The 21,725-nt window shown below is 38.9% G+C and overlaps 1 protein-coding gene and 1 non-coding gene across 2 annotated transcripts in view; both read right to left on the bottom strand.

Annotated features, from left to right (window-relative positions):
• LOC139951591 (ubiquitin carboxyl-terminal hydrolase 28-like) overlaps positions 1-21,725 on the bottom strand; it is a 33,409-nt gene extending 11,684 nt beyond the window's left edge. Inside the window, exons 1-6 of the mRNA XM_071950552.1 lie at positions 21,566-21,725; positions 9,632-9,784; positions 8,571-8,715; positions 7,724-7,864; positions 6,875-7,015; positions 6-1,908 (exon numbers count right to left, since the gene is read on the bottom strand). The gene's annotated coding sequence lies outside the window, so the exon portion shown is untranslated. The remainder of the gene's footprint in view (positions 1-5; positions 1,909-6,874; positions 7,016-7,723; positions 7,865-8,570; positions 8,716-9,631; positions 9,785-21,565) is intronic.
• On the bottom strand, positions 12,603-12,675 carry Trnan-guu (transfer RNA asparagine (anticodon GUU)). Its single transcript has one exon. It is a non-coding gene; the product is annotated as a tRNA-Asn (tRNA).

Raw genomic sequence — 21,725 nt, 5'->3', positions numbered from 1 at the left:
CTTACCTTAATTTGTCTTTTAGCAAGTGTACAAATGGGGTCCATGTTCTCGCCAGTCAGTAACCGGTGGTGGTGGTGTAGCTCAGTAACAGACCTGCCGCCCTACGGCGGCCGCGAACACCAGGCCGCATCCCGGCGCGGAGTCCGTACGCTGCGTGCCTATGCGATGCACGCCTAGAAGCGAGGGCTACGAAAAGAGCTCTAAACACCCGAATGTCACTCGCCCGACCGTCCGTGTATTCAGCCATTAGATCGGAATACTTACTTGAGGTTCGCGCAAAAGCTATAGAATCGCAGAACTTGCACAAGCATTTTATTTTGTGTAATCATGTCAGAGAAACGGAGGTCAGCCGCTCAACCGTCGACTTGTCTTGGCCATCCGTCGAGTTGTCTCAAAGTCGAGTTGTCTGAACCGTCGAGTTGTCCGAACGGTCGAGTTGTCTGAACCGTCGAGTTGTCCGAACGGACGAGTTGTCTGACATTCGTTTGGCCGGGTTTAGCTTCAGTTATTATCTGATCTGTATCTTTAGTCTACGAAACCAAAACTGGCATAAACGCAACGGATAATTGCTATTCTGTGCCAAAATATGATGGCCTTCCAACCCAATGCTATGAATCCAAGTATATTTGAGTTTTAAAAAGAAATCCTTCTTTGTATTATATTGATTAAAATAAAATTAAAAAGGGTTCAAAACTCATTTGTTGTTTTCTTTTAACCATGTTAACCAATGAAATGTTCAATTCCTGACCCTGGCCTTCTCCCTATTTATTAACTGTGAAATCTCAACTAAAAGCTGGAAAGTTTGGTCAGCTTCAAACTAAATATATTCAATATACAACACACAATAATAAACCAGATGACAAATCTTTTAACTTTGTTAATTTTACAAAACATTTATTTAAAAGTCCCTTTCAGCTGCTTACATAAAATAACGACATTATGATGCGTTTCTGCACACACAACAAACTTGAGTGACCACTGCAAAATACAAATTAAAAATTACTTGGGAAAGTACCTTGGTATATTAATATAAATTAAACAGAAATATCAGTTTTGTTCAGTTTACAAAAATATCTTGTGAGGGAGTCTCCTAGTGAAATTTATTACCCGACTAGCCGGGCCTCGGAGTCGCAACTTTTACACTAGTTTTCGATGCCCAAGATGCCTTACGGCATATTGTTTGGCACAGGCGCAATGTATTAAAGTTAATGCTGAATGGATTGAAAGATTATGTAACTGGTGAAAAACAATCAGATTGTGTTCCGTCAAGTAAATTAAGACCCTTTTCAAAACCGCGGCTGCGGCTGCGGCATTGGATTCGGCTTCAGGCTCTGTCATGTCTGACACCCCACGGGGCATAAGCAAAGCATGCGCAATTGTTAAAACAACCACGGGGCCAAGCTAGCCTGAGCCGAATCCAAAGTCAAAGCCGTGGTCTCGCAAAGGGCCTTTCGCTGTTGTGAATGGTCGCAAGCGATACAACAGCACTCTGCAATTATGACATCACTTTTGCTTGAAATACCCCGGTGTCAGACAAACATTCCACTAATTTAGCAATCACGCCAAACGCGCCATATGGCACTTGTATGTAGCAGTAAGTAGTAATGCGAGTAAACATATAGTGGACAAGTATGTGTGCATATGTTGTTAGTAAAATTTTGTACGCTTGTCTGAGATCCATGTACTAAACTTGGTTTTAGCATTTAGTGCGGAGTGCTATTGGTTCACAAGCAGGTACACGTAGTTACGACTATGCAGTGGCACGAACACCGAGGAGTTGAAAAATGTTAGTTGCAACTCGACTAAGCAATCAACAGTTCCGACTTCAACAGTAGTCGCCCTATGTAGTCGTCCAGGCTCGGGTCTCCCTGTCACTTTAAACCGTGGAAGATTTTCAGAGAGCTGGGACTGTAAAAGGAACACAAAGAAAGCAAATAGAGTTAAAAACATGCCCAAGAAGACCAAAATGTTTCAGAAACACTTTACACAGAGCAGAAAACTGACATGGACTACAGTTAGTACCAATAAATTGCAATCCCCCCAGTGAAATATTTTTGCTGTGTGAAATTAAAGTTAGACATGTTTGACCGTTCCCTTTTTGATTAACCAAGACTTGAATCAATAGGATTTAACCCAGTATGAACTAGCAAAAGGTATTGACCACCTGATCAAATTGAAACTCAATCAATAATTATTGTGTTATTTATTTTCTCAACAACGTGTCCACAAATAATGAATATACTTTCAGGTAATTAAAAAAATATTATTTTTTGAATAGTAATATACATGTAAAATTTTAACTTAGATTCGAATCAAAGAAATAGAAGACCTACTCATAGTCTTACTCTACACATTATACAGAGTCTCAACAATACAGTACCACCACGAACAAAACCCATCATAACAATTCCATATTCCAATCATGCATCAAACTGCCATGTTTTGTTATTATTGATGGAAATAATTTTTGATATTATTCTTTTTTTTTTCATGAGAAATTTTATTTCTTCATGATTTTTTTTCACAACGATCGTCATCAAACAATCATGATAAAAAAAGAGCGCCGTACGAACAGTACACAAGGCCTTTTCTTACATGATGACGTCACAAAAGCTAAAACGAAGCGGCACAAACAATGATTTTTGCACATTTTTGGCACTGAAAAAAAATATCAACGGCAAAACCTGCAGAAGTGTATGTGGTAACAAACGAAAGAACGATCCTTCGTCTATCAGAATATGGACTCCGTTTGTCTCAATCGTGCTCGAAACAGTCGGGGGCACCCTAAGTGTAAAGCCTATCAACAAAAAGTGTAAAACTTCAACCACATTTCAGACGAAGATTCACATGTATTTGGTCCCGAAAATCCGGTAAAAATGGATTTGTTTTACGAGGAAAATGTTCAAGAAACTTACCACTCCATGCTTGACCCAACACTGCCCTCTTGCTGGGACCTGTAGCCAATTTTGCACATCGTCTCCGAGTTCTCGCGCTGTCACACGAAATCTCGAAGGGTCCGAGTGCGCCGCGCGACTGCAAATGAAACCTGGAAAATATGCTAATTATCTCGCACTGTGCGCACGGACTGACCATGTACTCATAAGCAGGAGACCATGGTGTCTTTCCTTTTTTTGAAAAATGTTGATGGTGTAAATGTTATATTTTTTATACAATTTGAACTGAGGGCCTCCATGGAAAGCAGTGCTAGGCGCTGATCAGAGTTTACCCTTATTAAAGATGACATAAATAAAATAAATAAAATATTGTTCTCTTCGTGAACAGGTGGCTCTTTATGGGGCGCCGTTTGTCCATTAATTGTTTGACACTTTTAAGGCTTGTTTTTACCATGGTTTACAGCAATTAGATGTAAACCATAGAAACTGTTGGCAAATCCTGTTATGGTTTACATACCAGTAAAGTATTTGTTGTGTCTAAGTTTATGGTTTACAAACCATGAACATACAAAAAACATTTACAAATCGTGGTTCATAAACCAAGAAAATTTACGCATCTTAAAAACATGTTTTATAAACCATAAAAAATAAAGCATCAAATTCATGGTTTACAAATCATGGTTTACAAACCATGAAAATTGAGACATCTAAAAACATGGTTTATAAACCATGAAAATTTAAGATAAAAATCGTGGTTTACAAATCATGGTTTATAAACCATAACAAATGAACCATAAAATCATGGTTTGTGACAATGGTTTATAAACCATGAAAATCGAGACTTCTTAAAAAACATGGTTTATAAACCATGAAAATTTACACATCTCAAAAACGTTGTTTTTAAACCATAAAAAAAGTGCACTTACAAATCATGGTTTACAAACCATAAAAAATGTGCACTACAGAAATCATGGTTTATAAACCATAAAAACGTGCACTCAAAAACCATGGTTTATAAACCATAAAAACGTGCACTCACAAATCATGGTTTACAAACCATAAAAAATGTGCACTACAGAAATCATGGTTTATAAACCATAAAAACGTGCACTCAAAAACCATGGTTTACAAACCATAAAAAATGTGCACTCAAAAATCATGGTTTATAAACCATAAAAACGTGCACTTACAAATCATGGTTTACAAACCATAAAAAATGTGCACTCAAAAATCATGGTTTATAAACCATAAAAACGTGCACTCACAAATCATGGTTTACAAACCATAAAAAATGTGCACTTACAAATCATGGTTTACAAACCATAAAAAATGTGCACTACAGAAATCATGGTTTATAAACCATAAAAAATGTGCACTACAGAAATCATGGTTTATAAACCATAAAAACGTGCACTCACAAATCATGGTTTACAAACCATAAAATTCTATTACGATCGTCTCTAAAACCTCCTTCCCAACTCTGATCGGTTCCCATTTCACCCCCATTTCCCCCCATGCCACGTGCGAGCCAGCAATATGCAATTCACCGTGTGTGTCAATGCTGTGATCAATGCACCGTGTGTGTAATGCTGATGCAATAATTATGGTGGCCCTGAAGGGACATCGCATATCGTAAACGTGTGCGCATACGTATGCAATGTCGTGAAACAATTCGCAAATATGTGCGCACACGAATGCATTGTCGTGAAACAATTTGCAAATATGTGCGCACACGTATGCAATATCGTGAAACAATTCGCAAATATGTGCGCACACGTATGCAATGTCGTGAAACAATTCGCGAATATGTGCGCACACGTCTGCGAATATTATTTGCGATGTCGTGAATTTTATTGCATACCATGTTGCATACCTTTGAATAAAATATCTAATAATCTGGGGGTTTCTTTCCAACAGTGAGATAAGCGGTAGTCATTGCAGCAGTAGTCTTTGTTGTGAGGCAAGCGAGGCGGGTGGTCTTCCTTGGCCTGGTGCCAAGTTCCTGGGTATACACATGCTTTACAGAGGGAGCCTGCTGTAGCGCCACAGTACTCCCTAGATCGGTAACAAATTATCCACAACTATGACATCATCCTAATGGTATGCAACATGGTATGCAATAAAATTCACGACATTGCAAAACAAATCGCAATAGTGTGTGCACATATTCACGATTTGGTTTAACGAGATTGCATACGTGTGCGCACATATTTGCGATTTGTTTCACGACATTGCATTCGTGTGCGCACATATTTGCGAATTGTTTCACGACATTGCATACGTATGCGCACACGTTTACGATATGCGATGTCCCTTCAAGGCCACCATAATTATTGCATCAGCATTACACACACGGTGCATTGATCACAGCATTGACACACACGGTGAATTGCATATTGCTAGCTCGCACGTGGCATGGGGGAAATGGGGGTGAAATGGGAACCGATCAGAGTTGGGAAGGAGGTTTTAGAGACGATCGTAATAGAATTTTATGGTTTGTAAACCATGATTTGTGTACGCAACTTTTTTATGGTTTGTAAACCATGATTTGTGTGAGTGCACATTTTTTTAATGGTTTGTAAACCATGATTTGTGAGTGGAAGTTTTTTTATGGTTTGTAAACCATGATTTGTGAGTGCACGTTTTTATGGTTTGTAAACCATGATTTCTGAGAGCACATTTTTTATGGTTTGTAAACCATGATTTGTGAGTGCACGCTTTTATGGTTTGTAAACCATGATTTGTGAGTGGAGTTTTTTTTTATGGTTTGTAAACCATGATTTGTGAGTGTACGTTACTATGGTTTGTAAACCATGATTTGTGAGTGCACGTTTTCATGGTTTATAAACCATGATTTGTGAGTGCACGTTTTTATGGTTTATAAACCATGATTTCTGAGTGCACATTTTTTATGGTTTGTAAACCATGATTTGTGAGTGCACGTTTTTATGGTTTATGAACCATGATTTTTGAGTGCACGTTTTTATGGTTTATAAACCATGATTTCTGTAGTGCACATTTTTTATGGTTTGTAAACCATGATTTGTAAGTGCACTTTTTTTTTTATGGTTTACAAACAACGTTTTTGAGATGTGTAAATTTTCATGGTTTATAAACCATGTTTTTTAAGAAGTCTCGATTTTCATGGTTTATAAACCATTGTCACAAACCATGATTTTATGGTTCATTTGTTACAAACCATGATTTGTAAACCACGATTTTTATCTTAAATTTTCATGGTTTATAAACCATGTTTTTAGATGTCTCAATTTTCATGGTTTGTAAACCATGATTTGTAAACCATGAATTTGATGCTTTATTTTTTATGGTTTATAAAACATGTTTTTAAGATGCGTAAATTTTCTTGGTTTATGAACCACGATTTGTAAATGTTTTTTGTATGTTCATGGTTTGTAAACCATAAACTTAGACACAACAAATACTTTACTGGTATGTAAACCATAACAGGATTTGCCAACAGTTTCTATGGTTTACATCTAATTGCTGTAAACCATGGTAAAAACAAGCCTTAAAAGTGTCAAACAATTAATGGACAAACGGCGCCCCATAGCTCTTTGGACATGTACGTAGTTCATTCAACCGATCCAGAGACTACTCAGAAAGTCACTCGTCTTCAGACATACACTATAATCAGAGTCCAATAGTTTTGGTCTTAAGTTACTGATTGGTGTTGGGCTCACTTTATCTATTTACTGTCAAAATACAAACCGTTAACTAGTTAAGGCTGTTTTCTTATTTACAAACTCGTTTTATAATTGTTAACTGTCTGGTTTACCTTGTTTATTTGTTTACAAAATTGTGAACTTGTTAACAAACTTGTTTACCATTGGTAACTATTGCCAAACTTTATCTTGTCATGTGCTTATTTACATGTAATTGTCTACAAAGTGTTTACCCTTTTACAAGTTTTGTTTAAAACTTCTTTACTAACTTGTTTACTTGTTTACAAACTTGTTTACCTTGAACATCAGCAAAGATCCGAAGGTTCTCGGAGGCACCAACATTTGGGACAGTCCCCTGGCAAATATAATCCCCTTCGTCATCTAGAGTGACGTTATCGATCGTCAAGCCATGCATTGGAGTGATTAGAAAGCGCCCTCCTGTGACAGAAAAAAAACATTGTTAAACGTTAATCATTGTTATCTTTAGCATGAAACCAAGGTACCACTCACCTTTGCCAATATTGTCTATTGTTGTCAGGCCTGAGTGATACTTCACGGAGGCTACAAAGACGATTGCTTCCATGCCCCCTCGTCATCGTCTTTGTGGACTTGAAATGCTCCAGTAGAAGTTTACAATGTCCTCATAGGATGCCCTTTACCAAGGAGAAAATGAATTTGTGCCCTTGCCGTTTCAAAAACGAAGCATAGAGGCATGTGTCATACATGTTTAGTTATGCACACAATCCAAACTAAACTTTCCAAGTTTATGTATTGTTTGAAGCTTTGCATGAAGTGGTGAAACAGGAAGAAACTATAAACAAATAGTAAACTTGCGGGTACAAACATACATGTGTTAATCTCTTTTGTGTGATTGTTGGCTCTGAGAAGAGCCGGTTTGGTCTCGGCATTTCGCACAGTAGACTCTGCTAGTCTTCAGGAGAAAGCGAGCAGAGTATACTGTTTGAAATGTTGAGACCATACCGGGAGTTCTCAGGGCCAACACTCACAAAAAAGAGATTCACACATGGTTGTACCCGCAAGTTTACTATTTATTTATGGTTTCTTCCTATTTCTCCACACCATGCAAAGCTTCAATTTCCTAAGTTTATTTTGGATTGTGTGAGTTTTGAAATGAAACTTACTTACCATTAAGAATGGGTCCGTTGGGACCCAACCAGTCTACGATGGTGTCCGGGTCTCCATCCATAGTGCAATCCAAGTTACCAGCTTCATGATAGATCAACACTTGCTGCTTCTCAGCTGCCTCATAGGGGAACGACACTTGCTCTGATAGAAAATAAACGCACAAATAACACATTAATTGCGCTGGGTTTTGCGGCATTGTATGTTGAGGTATGAAAGTGCATTAGAATGTTTAGTTGCAGTAACACCACGTGTAGTACTTTGCTGGGTTCTTTTGAGAACTTGTCTTGCTAAATACATTCTACTGCCACAGAGTACGTTTCTAAATTTGGGAGACTGCTACATGTAACATACAGTAGTTTTGAAAAGAACTGTCCTATTTATTAATTAAGTGGGAGGGCGTTTACGAGCGGTCTATAATGTACTGTAGTTCACCGAGTGTGGTTCGAATCCCACTCATGACATTAGTACACTTTTATAGTTGTTATAATTGCTTTGTAAAAAGTGGGGAAGTTAGTACTGCTTTACCAGCTAGGCCCCTTACAGACTGTGAAGAGTTAACCCTGTTTCATCCCCAGGGGTACAGTAGTGACAATCCTGGTTACAGTTGATTGAGTTGACAGCCCAAATCAATTACGTGTAAGTTTAGCCCCCACCATGTTGGATGTCTGGCATTGTGATATTGGAGAATTATAATAATAAAAAGTACAAAAAGAAAATAATTGAAATGAAGACATTGATGTTGATGAACTAAGCATCACCGCTAGCCTGGCAATCATACCCTCCTTCCCAGCTCTCAATGATGTTGTTAATTACGGATTACATGTACTGTATTATTATTATTACTTACTGAAGACATTGATGTTGATGGACTCAGCATCACCGTTAGCCTGGCAATCATACCCTCCCTTCCAGCTCTCTTTGATGAAGACGAGTGACTTTCTGAGCTGTTTCTGGATCGGTTGAATGAACTACGTACATGTCCAGAGAGCCACCTGTTCACAGATAGAAAAATATTTTATTTATTTTATTCCATTTATGCCATCTTTAATGAGGGTAAACTCTGATTCATAAATACCTCAGACAGTTTCGCTATTCCCATTGGTGGAGAACATCACGTGGGCATGGTGGGGGTGTTAAAACCTTTGATAATGACCGATGTTTATAACCGGTTGTCAGCGGATACTCCGCGCTAGTCTTGGTGCAAGACGTTTCTTGTTAAGGGCGATGCGGGCGTGTCGGTAAGTTGGCCGCGCTGTGTGATAGGAAAACGAGAACATGTTCCACCAAGACTATACCTGCATGCGACTGGAGCCGAAAACTTGTGGAAATAGACGCGTCGTCTCAGTCATAACAATGCAACACATGGCCTTTGCTTTTTAAATTGATTCTCTGTGAAGCACCTTGAACATCTTTTAGGCGGACTTTGGCGCTACAGTATATAAGTTTTCGTTAATTTTTATTATTATTATTAATTGCGACTAATTTTTAATTCTCAAGATTCATTTTTCTCCTCAAAAACTAGGCCTAGACGACTAGTGAAATTTACTACTCGCCTCTTTCAACTTTGCACAAAAAGTTGCTACAGTATGCACAACCTAATAAATGCATACCAGAAAAAGGTTACCAGCTACAATACAATTTTACATATAAAATGAGACTGGTATTCTGCTTATTTTTGCTTAGCAGAAAATTGCTAAGCATAATCCTCTGTTTAATTTAAGCAGCTCTATGAAGTTGGGCCCAGAACCAAACATGGCAAACTTCATAAAGCTGCTTCATAAAAAATTGTTGCTAAGCACAACATAATTATATATGCTTACCAGAAAAAGGTTACCAGCTAAAATACCATTTTACAATGTACAAAATGAGACTGGTATCCTGCTAACGGTGTACATTGTACGTACTTACCTCCTCCGTATGTTCCAATAGGTTGACTATAGGAATCAATCCACTGTGGTTGTTCACCTGTTTGGGAGTTAAGGTTGGTACAGGTTACAGACGCACTGGCCCCTTCAGCAACGTTAACTGTAGCATAGATTGGCACTATCCTCAATGCACCATCTGAAAGTTTCACAAATTACAAAAACAAAAGATTATTTCATTCAACTTGAACTGGCATTACAGGTTTACATGTACTTTACATTGTCATCGTTTATGAAGTGACAATTGTGTACATAATACAAATAAATGAAAACAAAATATAATTTTATTTAAGTTTATTATTATTAAAATATTTTGTATTCTCATAAATTTTAGATGTATGTTTATAATGGCTCACTGATTTTTACCCCACACATGTCATGAAAACTAGTTTACTATAAATTCTTGAGCCTGCTACAAACATTCAGGATGACATGGATGAATGACACTTCACGTATCGTGTCATGCATGTGTACCAGCCAGGCCTCGCACTTACGTATGTAAAGCTTTTTGTTAAGTAGCCAACTTGAATAGAAACATCCCTGGGAACTTTAAGTACATTTTAAATGTAAACATCCTTTCTGATGAATTAATGGTAGCTATCAGGGCCCAATTTCATAGAGCTGCTAAGCAAGAAAGTTTTCTTAGCATGAAATTTCTTTCTTGAAAAAAAAAACAGGATTACAAAAAAAAATTCCATTTGTTGCTTATTGCTTGTTACCAGGTTACTGGTATTCAGCCAATGTTTGCTTAAATGCTAAAAATCACGTGTAAATTTGGTTGGTAATCCTGTTTTTATCAAGAAAGAAATTTCATGCTAAGAAAACTTTCTTGCTTAGCAGCTCTATGAAATTGGGCCCTGGCTAACAAAACCCTAGTTTAATGGTCAAATGAAATTAGATTCACACACTAACAAAATATTTTAACACATCTTAATTTTTAACACAACATTTTGTTTACACATCCGAATAAAAACAATGAACATTACACAAGTACATACAGGGTTGTCCTCTGGTTTTACCAAAGCATCAGGAACCCAATTATTTTTTATGTTTGGCGAAGCACGCTGAATTTAAAGGAACGTTACAGAATTGGTAAAAAACAAAAATCGTGAAGATCACAGATTTACATAAAACTTAACACGGTCTAACGATGATGATAGTTGAAAACATCCCTTGAAATATTTCTGTCTGAAATGTCATTTTTGATGAGAAATCAAGAATCTAACTTCGTGTTTGGAGTTTATCGCTCATTGAACGTTTTATTCGTTTTTATTTTGGCATCAATGCAATGTAAAACTTGTAATCGGTTTTTCACTATTCTCTCAAGACCAAGACGGCCAATCGATTTCAAACTTCTACAGGTTTGTCAGTTTATGTATTATGGTGGATTACATAAAGTGCTTACAAACACTGTCAGCAAGAACCAATTCTGTAATGTTCCTTTAAGGTCTTTGGAATGTTGGAATGTTTTCCACTTGGTGTTTATCTCGGTTTTAAAAGCCCTAATTTACAGTCCAAAGCATTCTAATTTGTTCCTCTTTGCTTTTTGTAACAGAAGAAGAAGTGGGTTGCACAGATTTTACTTGCCAACAGGGCAAAATGAGAGTGGTTTTTATTAGGGTGCAGACACACGGCAGCTTTTACTTGCTTAAATAAAATTGTACAACATAGTATAGTATTGAAAAAACGAGTCATGCATACAATGTAGCCTTTAATGTCTGAAGTGAATGATTTCCCTTAGTATACAGTAGCATACTTTGAACAGTGTACATTATTAAAAAATCTGAACAAAAGTTGTTCGTTGATACCAAAAAAATACAATTTGGATCTCAAAGAGAGCACAAAGCAAGTTCAGTTAAAATGTTTAAAAATTGCTTTGCAAAATTGCTTGATCAAATCGTGGCATACAGTACATCTCACATCATTGTGATGTCAGGAGGAATAGTCTATACAACAAACAATTACAGTGCTGAGTGTAAACTATTGCAAATTATGTACAGTACAATGCCATCATACAAAATCACTTTGCGATGTCACTGTAGTGTTAATTTTGTATTCACATTCAAGACCAAATTCCAAAGTACAATCCCAGGCAACATATTATTATTAACAGACATAGACTTTAGTTAATTATTGCCAAACAATGCACAATGGCAACATCACAACTCTCTATACAAACACAGTGCACCCGTCATGGCAGTTCAATAACTCTGTATTATTACAGACTATGACCGCACTGAGTGGAACTGAATAGCAACTCCAAGTCTAGGTAAACAACTTTTGTGAACACCACACAGGTTTAACAGGTACGGACAAAGGCCACATTCAGTATGCATTCATTTGGTTGATTTTATGCAATGCATTGAAATCGAGAAACCTCAAACCTCAGGGCACAGTGATTATTTCCCCTGCATACATTAATCAATGACACCCAGAGCAACAGACCGATCCTCTTAAGCTTTGCCCCATCCTACGTATTGACCAATCACAACCCATTACACAACCAAAAGTCTGACACTATAAAGTCCGACATGCATGCACGTATGCTTGATTTAATGCAATGCATTGAAAATGAGAAACCTCAAACCTCAGGGCACAGTGATTATTTCCCCTGCATACATTAATCAATGACACCCAGAGCAACAGACCGATCCTCTTAAGCTTCGCCCCATCCTACGTATTAACCAATCACAACCTATTACACAGCCAAAAGTCTGACACTATAAAGTCCGACATGCATGCGCGTATGCTTGATCTGATGCAATGCATTGAAAATGAGAAACCTCAAACCTCAGGGCACAGTGATTATTTCCTCTGCATACATTAATCAATGACACCCAAAGCAATAGACCGGTCCACTTAAGCTCCGCTCCATCCTACATATTGACCAATCACAACCCATTACACAACCAAAAGTCTGACACTATTAAAGTGATGTTTGGGGTTGAACAAAGAATTGACTAGAGTAGGATTCGAACCAACGACCTCCGGATTAACGTGCCGGCGCTCTACCAACTGAGCTATCTAGCCCTATATTGGCGATATATAGCCAATATACATGATATAGGGCTAGATAGCTCAGTTGGTAGAGCGCCAGTACGTTAATCCGGAGGTCGTTGGTTCGAATCCCACTCTAGTCAATTCTTTGATCAACCCCAAAAATCATTTACAAATTTACCCAGTCAGTTTCCCTTGTGGTTTATATTGATACTATTAAAGTCTGACATGCATCCGCGCATGCTTTTAGGGTGCGTGGCAGAGTTGTGCAGAATGGCATTGGAGAGGTTCACGTGTTCTTGCTCACATGTGCGCCATGGGTGGAGCCTAATGGATTGGTCTATTGCTTGAGTGTGGTGCCCTCTCAAGGTTCCAATACAAACTTACATTTAACCCATACTGTACAATGTGGAAGTGCCCCTTAAGAAAAATGATGTGCCCCTTAAAGAGCGCAGCTCAAGGCCTGTACAAGTATTTTAATCTGGGCAAGTTTAAAAACATTAAAGTCACCTGGAAGTGGTATTTTTTCAAAATAAAGCTTTTGTCACTAGTGTTTTGATGAGTGGAATGTGAATAAACAGTTAACTAAGGTTTTAAAAAATCAGTTCTTATGCTATTTACAAGTTTAAGAGTAGACCCCGACCCGAGAGGGCGCTGTTCGTGACGTCAATCGAGGCAGACTTTGCCGTAATGCGTAGAGGTAACACATATGCAAAGTACATGTACGGACCAAGTTGTGAGTTGGCAATGCCGACTAGGTGTATTGCTCAGCCATTCCATTGTGACTCGCGTGACAATCTCACTGGTTTTTCAGCTTTTGAAAGATTTATATTCCAAAATATAACACATGGCTCTCATGTAACTCAATTTATATTAACTTAGTGAAGAGCCCTATAATAAAAAATAAAAAAGGAAAACAAATTGTGAAGGTATCATGTTTTTATAGGAGTTCCAAAAATGTGACTCGCGTGACTGCCAAAAAATGAAAGGTGTTGCATCACTGTATGCCATTGCCCAGTCGTGAGAACTCAGATGAACTTTTTAGTTCCGGATCACTTTTTTTTCAAGTACAAGAGAAGCACTATATTATACTATAAAAAGTACAAAATAAAAAGATTTAAAGAAATTGAAAATTTGTTAAATGCAACGTGACTCGCGTGACAGAAGTTTGTGACTCGCGTGACAAGTGAGAAAATATACAATAACTAAACAGGATACTGCATAACAAGAACAATTTATTTCATTCAGAACACTCAGAACTTGAAATTGAATCTTTTCATCAAAGGAAGAAACACCTGAAGCAACATTTAAAGGAAAAATAATCTGAACAGGCTTTGACTTAAACATGGTAATGTTGGGGTGGTTCTGATAAGAGTTGGTGGTTTAACGACACTGTCTGGTCGAAACGCTGAGTTGTTACACCACCAGTTCTTTTCAGAACCACTCAAACTCATAGAGAGAACCTTTACTAGAAATTATTATATTGTTTTGTGATAGGGGAAAGGACTTTTTTCTCACTGCGCTTGGCAGAGTAGGTTGATAAGAAACCACAAATTTTGGTGTCAAGTTCTAGCATTAGATTGTGTTAGGCTGAGTACATGTAAATCTGTTAAGTAATTTCTTTATTGATGCCCCCCTCCAAATCTTACTTGAGAATACTGTCTTAAAATACCCAGTTTCATCAAACATTTTTGAATGTTCTTGTTTTAAGTTTATCATTCCTTGTATTATTTAAAAAATGCAGGTAAATTATGCAGACGTGAGCACATTGTACAGTGGAGTATGCAGTGTACATGTAGTTCAACATGATCTGCTGACAGTGTGCCAAGTTATAATTGTACACTGTAATAATTCCTTGTTCTAACAAAAATTTATAAATTCAGGGGCATAGTAATATGTTCCAGTGGGCTGGAGGTGCTTTTGTAACATTCCATAGACATCATCCCCAGAATACTTTGGTAGCTTTTGCTAACCACGTGCATTAAGTGCATTTGCCGTGACTCGCGTGACAAACTCGAGGGTGTTTTTTTTTTTCAAGTAGAAGGCCTAGGTAAAAAAAACTAATTAATTCTTGAAAGACCCTTTGAAAAGACCACTATTATGAGAGAGAAGAAAAAAAATGTTGAGGGTCTATAATAGAAAAAATACTATAATCATTTTTTTTGTGACTCGCGTGACAGTAAAACGAGGGTAAAAACTAACTCCCATTTTTCAAAAGTTAATATTTCAAAAAGGCATTTTTAATTTTGGCTGTCCTTACTAATGACTCTTTGTTGTTTATACATAATGATTAAATCTGAACACCTATTGTTTCATGATTTTTTTTTCGAAACCTGAATTTCAAGGATTTTTCAGACTTTTGTGTACACTTTTCCCCTTTACTCCCAAGGCTGTCGCAAAAACAATAAAGAATATTTTTATAAAGTCTTTTTAGAAGAAGAAGCACTAGGTGTTCTTGTTTCAAAATAAATGTAAAAACTTCACTGATAACCATTTTAATTTTTTTACTATGAAGCGCAAATACCACGGAATGGCTGTGCTGCTGAATGCAGAAAAACACTTCATGAAGCTGAAATTCCGTTCATATATTCATAGTGTCCCTCACTATATTCTCAAAGAGTTCACAGCTAACAAATATATCCACGGAAGAAATTATATCCTAAAATATGTCGAAGTTCTGCATTAGCGATGTTGATCATCGTGTACCAATTGATAGTGTGAGCCTAAGTGCGCATGGCTTTGAGTACAGTGCATTATCTTGTCGCTATTCGCCGTCAAAACAGGGTAGGTGCCGTTAACTCGCCTTCAACTCCTCCAATATACATTTTAAAATCCAGGAGGCATAAAATCTTCCAGCTCAAATAGAATTTTTATAAATTTCAGGTTGAATTTCGGTTACAAATATCAAGTTTTTTTTCTTGTAAAAATTCTAAGCGTGCAGCAAAATCGTCTGCCACTGTCTTGCTTTTTCACATTGCTTCTTGTACATGTGCGGACAACAGAGGGCACTTTCCTGCGCGCGTATATTTTTTTTCTTGGGACGGTTAGTGTAGCATAGCGCCCTCTATTGACTTGTTGTCATACAGGTTTATTATTCAAAGGTTAAAGTTCAGAGGTGAATAAAGAACAAGGATCCATCTTGATTCACGTTGCAACTCAAACAACTACGTTTTATAGCTTCCATATTTCTCTACCTTTGTTTCGAAATATTATAATGGCGACGAGGATGGGATCTGTTTCAACTCACAGCGTAATCATCATCTGTCGAGTGCTCTAATTTCAAGGCGATCCCAACAAACAAAAGTGAGATTTCGGGACATTTTTCGGTCGCACTCCTGAACTGAATGCTGAACATTTATTCACAGTCATCACACACGTGTTTATCTGGACACGTCGTAAGCTAATCGGCTAATCATGGCATCTAACATGCCAACCCTGGCTCCGTTCGACCCCTACAGTGAACCTACCGCTCTCAGTGTCAAATGGGAGAAATGGCTGAAATGTTTTGAAGGAGCTATGGTCGGATTCAACATCACTGGAGCTAAAAGAAAGCGAGCATTACTTCTACATTTCGGAGGTGAGCAACTTCAGACTGTTTTTGATACACTTTCTGACACGGGCGATGAGAATGATTATGAAAAGGCCCAAGAAGCTTTGACAACTCATTTCGTTCCTAAACAGAACCCTATATATGAGACCATCCTTTTCAGGCGCCTGACTCAGAATCCAGAGGAAATGTGACTTCTCTGATCTCAATCGTGAACTGCTCACACAAATAATTACTGGATGCTCTTCAAAAAAACTTCGCCGACGAGCGCTTGAGAAGCTTCACACACTATCACAGTTGCTAGAGCTTGCTCGATCCCTTGAGTTGTCAGAAAAGAGGGCTGGCGACGTTGAAAATCACACCGAAAGCCATCAAACCGTTAACAAAATTTCAAAGCGACCGTCGAGTCAAACTCCCAGCAAGGGCAGATCTACCAATCGTGACAACGCAAACAAGCAGTGGAATGACAAGCCGAAACAATGCTTTTTCTGTGGGGGACAATACCCACATGATAAAGATTGCCCAGCCAAAGGAAAGGAATGCAACTCCTGTGGTAAGCTCAATCATTTTTCGTCGGTTTGTCGGTCCTCTCAAAGCCAACAAAAACCATATAACAACAAGCCACGTACGGTCAGGAATGTAGATGAACACAATGCATCATCATCATCCGATGATGAGTACGTTTTTGCAATTGATTCAACCTCGCGAAAGCCACACGCAACCATTTCCATTGAAGGTTCTAAAGTGACTGTCATTATCGACTCTGGATGCCCCCGCAACCTCATCGACAAATCCACATTCAGTCGTATCTCACGCCACAAGTCACTAACTCTCAGGAAAACACACATACGCCTCTATCCATACGGCGTGAAAGAGCCACTGCCCATACTTGGCAGGTTTACAGCACTCCTTGAAACAGGAAATCACCTCATAACAACCGACGTTTTTGTTGTTGACAACCAAGCTGGATGTCTCCTTGGCCTCCAAACAGCCCAAGATTTAGGTCTTATTACCATCAATGATCCGGTTAACAACATCACTGATCATAACAATAATGACTTTGCCACTTCCTACCCAAACTTGTTTGCTCCACGCATTCGTAAACTAGCAGGAGTCCAGGTACAACTCCACATCAATGAATCTGTACCCCCTGTCGCTCAAAGACATCGCAAAGCCCCTTTCCACCTGAGAAAACAAATTGAAAAACAACTTGAAGACCAAGACATCATCGAGGATGCAGTTGGTCCCACTCCATGGGTATCCCCTATAATCGCAGTCCCAAAACCACACAGCCCTGACAGCATACGCTTGTGTGTAGATATGAGAGCTGCAAACAAAGCAATAATTCGCGAACGCCACCCAACACCAACTATGGATGAGCTTATCGCTGAACTCAATGGATCACGAGTATTCTCAAAATTGGATCTCCGCTCAGGATACCATCAGCTTGAACTATCACCCGAAAGTCGGTATATAACTACATTTGCTACACATGTTGGACTCAAGCGATACAAAAGACTAAACTTTGGCATTTCATCCGCTAGTGAAGTCTTCCAAAACACAATTCGGCAAACCATCGAAGGTATACAAGGTGTACTCAATGTCTCAGACGACATTCTTATCCATGCCCCTACCGTCGAGGAACATAACAAACGGCTCCACCTGCTTCTGGAGCGTTTACAACTAAAGGGCCTAACTTTTAACAACGAGAAGTGTCAGTTCGCTCAGCCACGTATTCACTTCTTTGGGCTCGTCTTCAGCGGCAAAGGTGTCTCCCCGGACCCCGCAAAGGTTGATGCTATCAAAAACGCCAGTGACCCACAAAGCCCGGCTGAGGTCCGCAGCCTACTCGGTATGGCAAGCTATAGTTCGCGCTTCATACCAAACCTGTCAACCATAACTGAACCCCTTCGAGTGCTGACAGAGAAAAACACAAAATTCGAATGGAATGCAACACACCGCAATGCTCTTCAACTGCTTAAAGAATCACTCTCACAGGAAGCAGTCGGTGCATACTTTGACCCAACTAAAGATACTGCAATATGGGTTGATGCTAGTCCGGTTGGTCTTGGCGCAATGCTCACACAAACAAACAAACACGGACAAAGTAAAGTGGTGAGTTATGCAAGTCGTGCGCTCACTCCAACTGAACAACGATATAGCCAAATCGAAAGAGAGGCACTAGGCATAGCTTGGGGTGTTACTCGCTTCCACGTACAGTATTTGGACAAAAATTCACAATCGTCACCGATCATAAACCACTTGTACCAATATTCACAAAGCCACAGGCAAATACATCTCCAAGGATACAAAACTGGCTGTTAAAACTCCAGTCGTATGACATGTCCGTTATCCACTGTGCTGGGAAGGACAATCCAGCGGATTACATGTCAAGACATCCCATCGCAAACTCTGAATCCAACAACCTCTCTGTAGAAACTGAGGAGTTTGTCAACTTCATCGCACACCACTCCACCCCCAAAGCACTAACCCTTGAAGAAATCCGTCAAGAAACTGCCAAAGATCTATCACTCCAATCCTCCATCCAAGCATATCGCGATGGACAATGGTTCAAACTCAAAGAAAGCTACCCCGCCATATGGGCTGTTCGCGAGAACATCACAGTGACAGACTCCGGAATAATATTGCGCGAGCAACGTACTGCATCCCCTCCACTCTGCAACAGCGTGTTCTCAGTCTTGCCCACTCTGGTCACCAGGGAATATCAAAAACAAAGTCGCTACTCCGTGAGAAGGTGTGGTTCCCAAATATTGATCAGAAAGTTGAAGAACTTGTTAAGCACTGTCTCGCATGCCAATCTTCCACTCGAGAGCACAAACGCAAACCCTTGTCAATGACGGAGCTTCCCGCATATCCATGGCAAAACGTCAGTGTTGATTTCTGTGGACCATTCATCTCCGGAGACTACCTTCTTGTGTGCATAGATGATTACTCCAGATTCCCATGTGTTGAAATCTTACGCTCAACATCAGCTCGCGCTACGATTCCCATCCTTGACAAAATCTTTGCATCACATGGCATTCCCGAAGTCGTGAAAACCGATAATGGACCCCCATTCAACAGCGCAGAATTCAAAACCTTCTCCGAATATCTTGGTTTTCGCCACCGCAAAATAACTCCACACTGGCCTGAGGCAAATGGGCAGGCAGAAAATTTCATGAAAACGCTAAAAAAAGCTGTGCGCTGTGCTGAGGCAGAAGGTAAGCCATGGAAACAAGAACTTTGGACATTTCTCCGTGCATATCGCTCAACCCCGCACTGCAGCACAGGCACTGCTCCGGCGGCTGTACGCTTCGGCCGCAACATCAACACACTGATTCCGCAGATACACAACTCTTCTCACGACCAACAGCTCAACTTCCGCCAACGGGATGAGTTAGCAAAGCAGAAAATGAAACAATATGCTGACAAACGCCGTCACACAGTACCATCGACTATTGCTGTTGGTGACACTGTTCTCGTCAAAAACTTTGACACGCTCCGCAAAACAACCCCTCCCTACCACCCTCGCTCTTATAAGGTCACTGATAAAAAGGGCCCAATGATCACTGCTCAACATGACCACCATGTTGTAACTCGCAACGTCTCCCATTGCAAGAAATTCGTGGGAAAGGAGGAACCTACACGTACGCCATCAGTTGAACAAGAACAAGCCCCATCAGCGAACTCAAATAGACCCTCTCGCGACAAACATGCTCCGATTCGGTTCAAAGACTATGTATAACTCCCGAATAGTAAAGGACAACAAATAACAAAAATGACTCTGAACTGTTGTAGGACTCTGCTTTGAAATTTTATTTCTTTTACTTCTCTTGCTCTGCTAAGCCTTAAGCCGTAATCTTCATGAGCAAAACAAAGCAACTGGAGAACCTTCCCTTTTACATTTTCTTTGCCCTCAACCTTTTTCTTTTAACAACTTTAGAAAGTTTGGCTATGCATTCTCCCAATTGATTTGGTTTAAATTTTTATCTAAAACAAAATCATTAACATTTTCTATCTTGAAAAAGGGGAGAGATGTAGCATAGCGCCCTCTATTGACTTGTTGTCATACAGGTTTATTATTCAAAGGTTAAAGTTCAGAGGTGAATAAAGAACAAGGATCCATCTTGATTCACGTTGCAACTCAAACAACTACGTTTTATAGCTTCCATATTTCTCTACCTTTGTTTCGAAATATTATAGTTAGCATGCCTCATTTGTCCTAAGAAAAAAATACGCTTCCGGCTCATGGAGTCTTGGCACAAGACGTCTATGCTCGGTATACTATGTTCTGCGCTTTGTGTAAATTGCTCGCTGACTATTATCCACTGCTTAGTGGGTGGTTGACGCAAGTTGATGGCGCCGCCAGTGATCAGTGAAAGTGTTTACACGGAAGTTAGCGCACGACGTGGGGATGGGAAACGTAAATTTCAATTTTCTTTTCACAAAATATTAACACCAAAGGAGAAAATTCAACAATTTTAAATAATGCAAACTTTGAGTTCCAACTACAAGTACAAGGAACATGTGAGTAAAAGTTCAGACTCCCGAATTAGACAGAAATATTTTTAACAGCTTTTTGAAAAAATTTCGCAATGGTACGGGACCTTTATTTATACCCTGGACTCCGTTGCGTTGCCTGCAACGGAGGAGTCCAACCTGGGCTACCTACAGTACCAGATTCCCTTCACAAACTTTTTGTAATAAATAAATAAAAATAAAATCAAAAATAGGCCAGAGATAAAACTCACAAGTGATGACGCCCGGCGACAACTGCCGGCAACAAATTTAATTTTTTGTATTAAATTAATTAAATCAACATTTAAAAAAAAAAAAAAAAGAAAATGACAATTCTAGCTACTGACAAAACAAAGGAAAAACTTCCGTATGGCGCCACCACTTTTTCATTAGAATAGATATTTTTTTTTATGAAATCTACAATAGGTGTAATTTACCTCAAGTCAATATATTCCTTTTTGTAAAAATGATTGAAACAGTGGTGGCGCCATACGGAAAATTATCCCAAAACAAAACCAACATATTTTTACAGAACAAGACAAGCATTTTAATTTTGCAAGAGAGAGAAGAAAGAGGAAGGCGGTGCCAGAAAACTGCCAAAATTGAAAACAAAATGGGCGTCTTTTTTTATTTTATTTTTGGCAGGTGGATTGTTTTTACTTCATGGCGAACTTGTAAGTAGATAGAGGACCAGCATTTCCTTTAGAATAGATTATCAATTTTAGTAACAGTTTAATTTGACATGTTTGACGCGGACAATATGAAAGTATTGTCCGGAAACTGGGCATATCCTTGACAGCACATTGACATTTACATTATTTATAATGTGGTGTTTTTATCGTTTTATTCGAACCTTACCTGTAATGCTTGAAGCGTACACAATCAGAAGTAATATCCTCCACGAAAACATGATTCTTAACAATATTTACACATCAGAAACGGAGGGAAAAGAACGTTAATACGTTCGTTTTAACACAAACGTTATCTCACTGCTGAATTTTTGGTGAAATTAATAATA

This window comes from Asterias amurensis, chromosome 19 (genome assembly GCF_032118995.1).
Source record: "Asterias amurensis chromosome 19, ASM3211899v1".
Lineage (NCBI taxonomy): Eukaryota > Metazoa > Echinodermata > Asteroidea > Forcipulatida > Asteriidae > Asterias > Asterias amurensis.
This window is presented reverse-complemented; position numbering and strand designations above follow the sequence as displayed.